Source organism: Mirounga angustirostris, unplaced genomic scaffold (genome assembly GCF_029215605.1).
Source record: "Mirounga angustirostris isolate CCGP_5_RB_7025 unplaced genomic scaffold, mMirAng1.0.hap1 SCAF_11, whole genome shotgun sequence".
NCBI lineage: Eukaryota > Metazoa > Chordata > Mammalia > Carnivora > Phocidae > Mirounga > Mirounga angustirostris.
This window is the reverse complement of record NW_026991719.1, coordinates 114,138,752-114,146,332: the sequence shown is the minus strand read 5'-3', so window position 1 is coordinate 114,146,332 and position 7,581 is coordinate 114,138,752. Positions and strand designations below refer to the sequence as shown.

The 7,581-nt window shown below is 34.2% G+C and overlaps 1 non-coding gene across 1 annotated transcript; it reads right to left on the bottom strand.

Annotated features, from left to right (window-relative positions):
- Positions 1–3,059: 3,059 nt before the first annotated feature.
- LOC123851304 (U6 spliceosomal RNA) lies at positions 3,060–3,166 on the bottom strand. Its single transcript, XR_006792533.1, has one exon. It is a non-coding gene; the product is annotated as a U6 spliceosomal RNA (small nuclear RNA).
- Positions 3,167–7,581: the final 4,415 nt, after the last annotated feature.

Genomic DNA, 7,581 nt, shown 5'->3' with positions numbered 1-7,581 from the left:
TGTGTATGTTATGAAATGATCAACTCAGTAAGTCTATTTAACATTACATATCACACATAGTTTTAGAATTTGTTTTTCGTGTGAGGAGAACTTTTAAGATCTACTCCCAGTGATTTCCAAATACGCAATACGCTATTATTAACTGTAGTCACCATGCTGTACATCCCCATGGCTTACTTATTTTATAACTGGAACTTTGTGCCTTTTGATTCCCTTTGCCCATTTCACCCATTCCTTGCCTCGGCAACCACCAGTCTGTTCTCTCTATCTATGAACTCGGTTGGAGTCCAACTATAAGTGAGACCATATACTATTTGTCTTTCTCCATCTGACTAACTTCACTTAGCACGTTGCCCTCTAGGTCCTTCCATGTTGTCACAAATGGCAAGATATCATTCTTTTTTAATGGCTGGATAGTATTCCGGTGTGTGTGTGTGTGTGTGTGTGTGTGTGTGTGTGTGTGTGTACACACCACATTTTATCCATTCATCCGTTGATGGCTACTTAGGCTATTTTCATGTCTAGGCTATTGTAAATAATGCTGCAGTGCACATGGGTGTGCAGATATCTTTTTGAATTAGTATTTTAGTTTTCTTTGGATAAATACCTAGAAGTGGGATTGGTGGATTGTGTGGTAGTTAATGCTTTTAATTTTTTGAGGATCCTCCATACTGTTTTCCACAGGGGCTGCACCAATTTACATTCCTACCAACAGTGCACAAGGGTTCCCTTTTCTCCACATCCTTGCCAACCCTTGTGATATCTCAGTGTGGTCTTGATTTGCATTTCCGTGATGGGATTTGATCTCTTTTAATCTGGAGTAGTTCCTCAGCCTCTCTTTTCTTCTTTGATCTTGACATTATTGAAGAGTATATGGCAGTTATTTTTTAGATTGTCTCTCAATGATTTTTTTCTCAGGTTTCTTCGTGATTAGATTCAAGTTATATATTTTTGGCAAAAATACCACAAAAGTGATATTATGTCTTTCTCTTCATCATGTCATTTTGATGCTACTGTAAATGGAGTTGTCTTTTTTTTTTAAGATTTTATTTATTTGACAGAGAGAGACACAGCGAGAGAGGGAACACAAGCAGGGGGAGTGGGAGAGGGAGAAGCAGGCCCCCCGCTGGGCAGGGAGCCCGATGTGCGGTTCGATCCCAGGACCCTGGGATCATGACCTGAGCCGAAGGCAAGACGCTTAACGACCGAGCCACCCAGGCGCCCCTGGAGTTGTCTTTTTAAATTTCACTTTCAAGTGTTTCCTTTTAGTATATAAAAATATAATTGATTTTTGTATATTGATGTCATATCCTTATACTTTTTAGTTCTAGTAATTGTTTTGGAAATTCTTTATAATTTTCTATATAAACAATAATGGCAACTACAAATAACAAATAGAGATTAATTTCTTCTTTTCCAATCTTTGTATCTTTTTTTCCTTGCTATATAAGATCATCTACTACAATAAAAATGGCAAGAATGGATACCCTTGCTTTATTATGAAGACAGGGTATAAGATTAGATGTAGTTTTTTTGAAGATAAACTTTATAAGATCAAGGAAACGCCCTTCTATTCCTAGTTTTCTGGTGGTGTTATTATGAAAGGGTGTTTAATTTTGTCAAGATACTTTCTGCATTAATTGAGGTATGTTTCTTATTTTTAGTCAGTTAATGTTGGCTGACATTGGCTTTTATTTATTTAAAGATTTAAAGATTTTATTTATTTGAGAGAGAGAGCGCATGCGCACAGGAGGGGGTTGTGGGGTGCGGGCAGAGGGAGAAGCAGGCTTCCCGCGGAGCAGGGAGCCGGATGCAGGGCTCGATCCCAGGACCCTGGGATCATGACGTGAGCCGAAGACGGACGCTTAACGACTGAGCCACCCAGGCGCCCCTGGTTTTTATTTATTTAATTTTGTTTTTAAGTAATCTCTACACTCAATATGGGGCTCAAACCCACAATCCTGAGATCGAGAGTCACATGCTCTACCAACTGAGCCAGCCAGGCGCCCTGACATCGATTGATTTATAAATGGTAATCCATCAATTGATTTATAAATGGTAATCCAACTTTGTATTTACGGGATAAACTCCTCATGGTCTTGATGTATTATCCATTTTATGTCTGGACTGAATTATCTTTGATAATACTTTGTTACAAAATTTTTGTTTGTTTTTATGAAGGATATTAAAATGTAGCTTTCTTTCCTTGTAATGTTTCAGTTGGTTTTGTATCAGGGTAACACTAACCTCATTGAATTAAGAATGTTACCACCTCTTATATTTTTGAGAAGGAAGTGATTAGAAATGGTATTTTTTTTCTTTCTTAATTGTTTGTTGGAATTCACTAGTGAAGCCATCAGGGCCTAAAATTTTCTTTGTGGAAAAGTTCAACTCAACTTGTTAATAGATACAGGGATGATATTCAAATAATATATTGCTTCTTAGGTAAGCTTTGGTACTTTTGCATTTCAAGAACTTTGTTAATTTGGAGTTGCTAAATTGTGGGGTATAAAACTGTTCATGAAAATCTTTTTATCCTTTTATTGACTGTAGGGTCTATATTGATGTCCCCTCTCTTATTCCTGATATTGGTATTTTTTGTGTGTTTTTTTTCTATTTTTTTCCTTACATTTAAAAAAAAACAGCTTTTAGTTTCATTGATTTTTCTGTATTGGTTTTCTTTTTTCTATGTAATTGATCGATTTCTGCTTTATTCTATCTTCTTACTTTGGCTTAAATTTGCTCTTTTTTTTCAGTTTTTTATGGTAAGATTTTAGAGCATTGATATGAGATCATCCCCCCACCCCAATATAAGCATTCAATGCATGATATTTCTTTCTAAGTACTGCTTTAGGTGCATCCCCCAAATTTGGATGTTTTATGTATTTGGTTATATCAGTTCAAAATATTCTTTTTAATGCTGTGTTTCTTGGTTTTAGTTGAAACTGCATATTTTTAGCATTTTATGGTAGGATTTTATACTCATTATTTATACAGATTACAAGGTTCTGCTTCAAGTCTTTAAAAATTTTTTAAAAAAATTAAGCCCATGTGCAGCAAAAAATATGGAACGTTTCACGAATTTGCATGTCATCCTTGGGCAGGGGCCATGCTAATCTTCTCTGTATCGTTCCAATTTTAGTATATGTGCTGCCGAAGCGAGCACCAGTTCAAAATATTTTTAAATATTTTCCCTTGATCCTTGATCCATGGAATCATATGGAACCATATTTAGAGATGTTTGTTTAATTGTCAGATATTTGGAGATCTTCCAATATCTTTCTGGTACTGATTTCTAATTAAAAATTTATTTTTTATTTTTTATTTTTTTTTATTTATTTATTTATTTTTTTTAAAGATTTTATTTATTTATTTGACAGAGAAAGACACAGCGAGAGAGGGAACACACGCAGGGGGGAGTGGGAGAGGGAGAAGCAGGCTCCCTGCCGAGCAAGGAGCCCGATGCGGGACTCGATCCCGGGACCCAGGATCATGACCTGAGCCGAAGGCAGTCGCTTAACCAACTGAGCCACCCAGGCGCCCTCTAATTAAAAATTTATTGTGGGAATCATGGAACCCTACATCAATCAATCAATAAATAAAGCAGTAAAAAAAATTTATTGTGGTTAGAGAATATTCTTTGTATCAGTTCAATCATTTAAAATTTATTTAGACTTACTTTTTGGCCCATTACATAGTATATATTGGTAAGTATTCCAAGTGTTCTTGAAAAGAATATTTATTCCATTATTTTTGGGTGGCGCATTCTGTAAGTGTTAATTAAGTCAAGTTAATTGACAGTATTGTCCAAGTATTTCATATTTTTACTGATTTTCTGTCTAATTGGTTCATAATGATTGAGAGTTTGGTGTTGAAATGTCCAAATATAATTGTAGGCATTTATTTCTTTCAGTTGTATCAGTTTTTCCTGATGTACTTTGAAACTCTGTTATTGGTGGCATACATATTTAGGATTGCTCTGTATTTCCAATGAATCGGCCCCTTTTATTTTATGTGACCTCCTTGTTTTACTCCTGGTGATAATATTCCTTGTTTTCAAACCTACTTTGTCTGATAATTGATGTGGATACTCCATCTTTCTTCTGATTAGTGTTTGCATGGTATATCTTGTTCTATCATTTTACTTTTAACTAAACTATGTCTTTATATTCAAAGTGGTTTCTTTTAGATAGCATATAGTGGAATCTTGCTTTTTTGCACAATTTGTCCACCTCTGACTATTACTCAGCAGGTTTAAACCATTTGTATTTAATGTGTATTTTAAGATAGTCGGTTTAGTGTAATTATTTATTTTAACTTAGGTTTACCATTTTGCTTTTTTGTTTTCTGTTTGTCTCCTATCTTTTTCCCATTTATTTCTTTTCCTTTTTTGGGAGGTTAATTGAATATTTTTGGTATTCCATTTTAATTTTCCTATTGACTTTGAAATTTTACCTCTTTGCTATTTTCCAATGATTGCTCTATAGATTGCAACATGAATCTTTAATTCTGGTGGTCTACATAGAATTAATACTGCATTATTTCACATAAAATATAAGAAATTTGTAACTGCACAATTTTTAACTTTGTCTTTTGTCTTATAGTTTTCATATATATTACATCTATGCATGTTGTAAACACAAAATAATTAAAAATTTAGGAAAAGAAAATTATATATTTTTATATTTAACTACAATATTTACTAATTCAAGTGCTGTTAATTAATCTGGAGATGTGAGTTACCATTTGGTGTCCTTTCCCTTCAGCCTGAGGAACTTTCCTAGGTATGGTCGTGACATATATTCTCAGCTTTTTTTTTCTTTAAATATCAAAATGTCTTTGTTTTGCCTTCATTTTTGAAGGATACTTTTGTGGATGTAGAATTTTGAGTGAAAAGTTTCAAAATTTTTTCAGCACATTAAACATGTTAGTTCTTTGTCTTCTGGCCTCTGTTTTTTTCTTTTGGGAGTCCAGGTATCATTTGCATTATTGTTCTCTTATATATCGTGTCATTTATCTCTTCCTGTTTTCAAGATACTCTTCATCTTTTCATCACTTTGACTGTGATTGATTCAAGTGTGGTTTGACTAGTTAATTTTTCAGTGACAGTTGTAGGGATTAATGAAAATGTTTATATAAAAATACTAACATTTTAATTTAAAACAAACAATGTACATTACTGATCAGTATTTAACATCAGGCTGTTTTTTCCTTTGCATTAACTGTACCTCCTTTAACGTTTACAGTTTGTATTTCTTTAAACTGGGTGATGAATTTGATGACACTGCAGTGCAACTGAATATAAAATCCTTCTAGGTCTTTACTGTTCTCTTCATTGGGTCACAGATATCTTGCCCATATAATTTTACAGTGACTTGCATTTATAAAGTCTTTTTGAAGTATTCAATTTAACTTGTCTAGAATTAAGACTATTTTTAGAGCAGCTTTAGATTTGTTAAAAAAATTGAGGGGAAAGTACAGAGATTTCCCATGTACCACCTGTCCCCCTCTCCCACACATGCATAGTCTTCCCCATTATCAGTATTCCCCACCAGAGTGAAACGTGTTTCCATGGAGATTCATCAATTGTACCAAATCTATAATCACCCAAAGTCCATATTTTACATTATGGTTCACTCTTAGTGTTGTGCATTCTATGAGTTTAGACAAATGTATAATGATATATATTCATCATTATAGCAGCTTATAGAGTCTTTTCACTCCCCTAACAATCCTCTCTGTTGTGCCTCTTCATCTCTTCCTCCCTCTTCTAACCCTTAGCAACCACTAATATTTTTATAGTCTCCATAGCTTTGCTTTTTCCAAAATGTTGTGTTGTTGGAATCATAAAGTATATGGCCTTTTCAGATTGGCTTCTTTTACTTAGTGGTATGCACTTAAGGTTCCTGAATGTCTTTTCATGTCCTAAAAGCTCATTTCATTTTAGTGGTGAATAATATTCCATTTTTTGGGTGTATCACACTTAGTTTATCTGTTCATTTCCTGAAGAGCACTTTGGTTGCTTGCAAGTTTTGGCAATTATGAATGAAGCTGCTGTAAACGTCCATGTGCAGGTTTTGGTGTGGACATAAGTTTTCAACTCTTTTGGGTAAGTGCCATGGAGCATGATTGCTAGATTGTATGGTAAGAGTCTGTTAAGTTTTGTAAGAGACTGCCAGACTAATTTCCAAAGTGGCTATACCATTTTGCATTCTTACCAACAATGAAATGCTCCACATCCTCATCAGCATTTGGTGTTGTCAGCATTAGATTTTTGCCATTCTAATAGGTGTTAGTGGTATCTCATTGTCTTAATTTGCACTTCCCTGATGACATGTAGTAGGGAGCATCTTTTCATATGTTTATTCGCCATCTGTATGTCTTCTTTGGTGAGGTATCTGTCTTTGGTCCATTTTGTAATTGGGTTGTTTGTGTTCTTGTTGAGGTTTGAGATCTTTGTATATTTTGTGTACTTTGCAAATTTTTTTTTCCAATCTGTGGCTTTTCTCATTTTGTTGACCTTGTCTTTCACCTAACTATTGAGTTTAACTTTTATACAAAGAACAACTCACATTTTTACTGAACTTTTGTTTATTTGATTTAACTAATATTTTAATTAAATCTGATAATTATAATAACATGTAAAATTTGAAAAAAACAGACTTGGGAATAAAATGAAACTTTCATTTAGTATGCACAATGCCTAATGGTGGAAGCAGTGTGGGTGGGTATACTAGAACATAGCTTTTTATTCTTGAGGATTCAGCATACAATGGTCATTGGACAATATATTTTACAGATGGAATGAAGTGTTTCATTAATTTTTCAAGTAATTTAAATGGAAATTGTTTAACAGAGATTCTGTTTTACTTTGGAAACTTTGTAAGAGCAGAAGGATGCATGATTAAAACAAAGTCACAGCAAATGGATTTGCATAATCCTAAAGTGTATATTCAACCAGCTGTTGTGACCAGATAAATTACCCTTTTACATTGTAGGGATATTTACACCTGCCAAGTCATATGGGTACTTAAGTCACCAAGAGGCAGGAGACATTCAGTCCCACTGATTAGATTGAAAGTGTTATGGTCTGAAATTAAAAACATGGGGAAAAATGCCACAAATTAGGTACTATGGAGGAAAAAAGATAAAGCCAAGTTGTGCCACATGAAGCTTTTTGAGTATGAGGAAATACCTCTGGGACTCAAACAGATGGTAGAGAAGGATTGGGAGGGGATTTGTATAGGTGAGGCTTCAGACCTCCTCCAACTGCTTACCCAGAACAACTATAATTTTTATCCATTTGCCTTTTGGGCTTGTGCTTAAAAATTTATTGAAGAAGAATTATGACTTTAAAATAATTTTAAAAACTTGCTGTAGAAGAATGGAAAAGGAGTAAGGTACCCAGTAATTCACAGGGTAAATATATGAAGACACTTTCTCATGGCTTCAGATATTAATTTCCACTGTATGTAGAATGGGTCATGACCAAAGTGACCTTAAAGATTTCATATATGGAGTTCATATTATCTCCTAGGTTTTGCTGAGATATATGAGTGGAATTCATGATTAGAATACTGT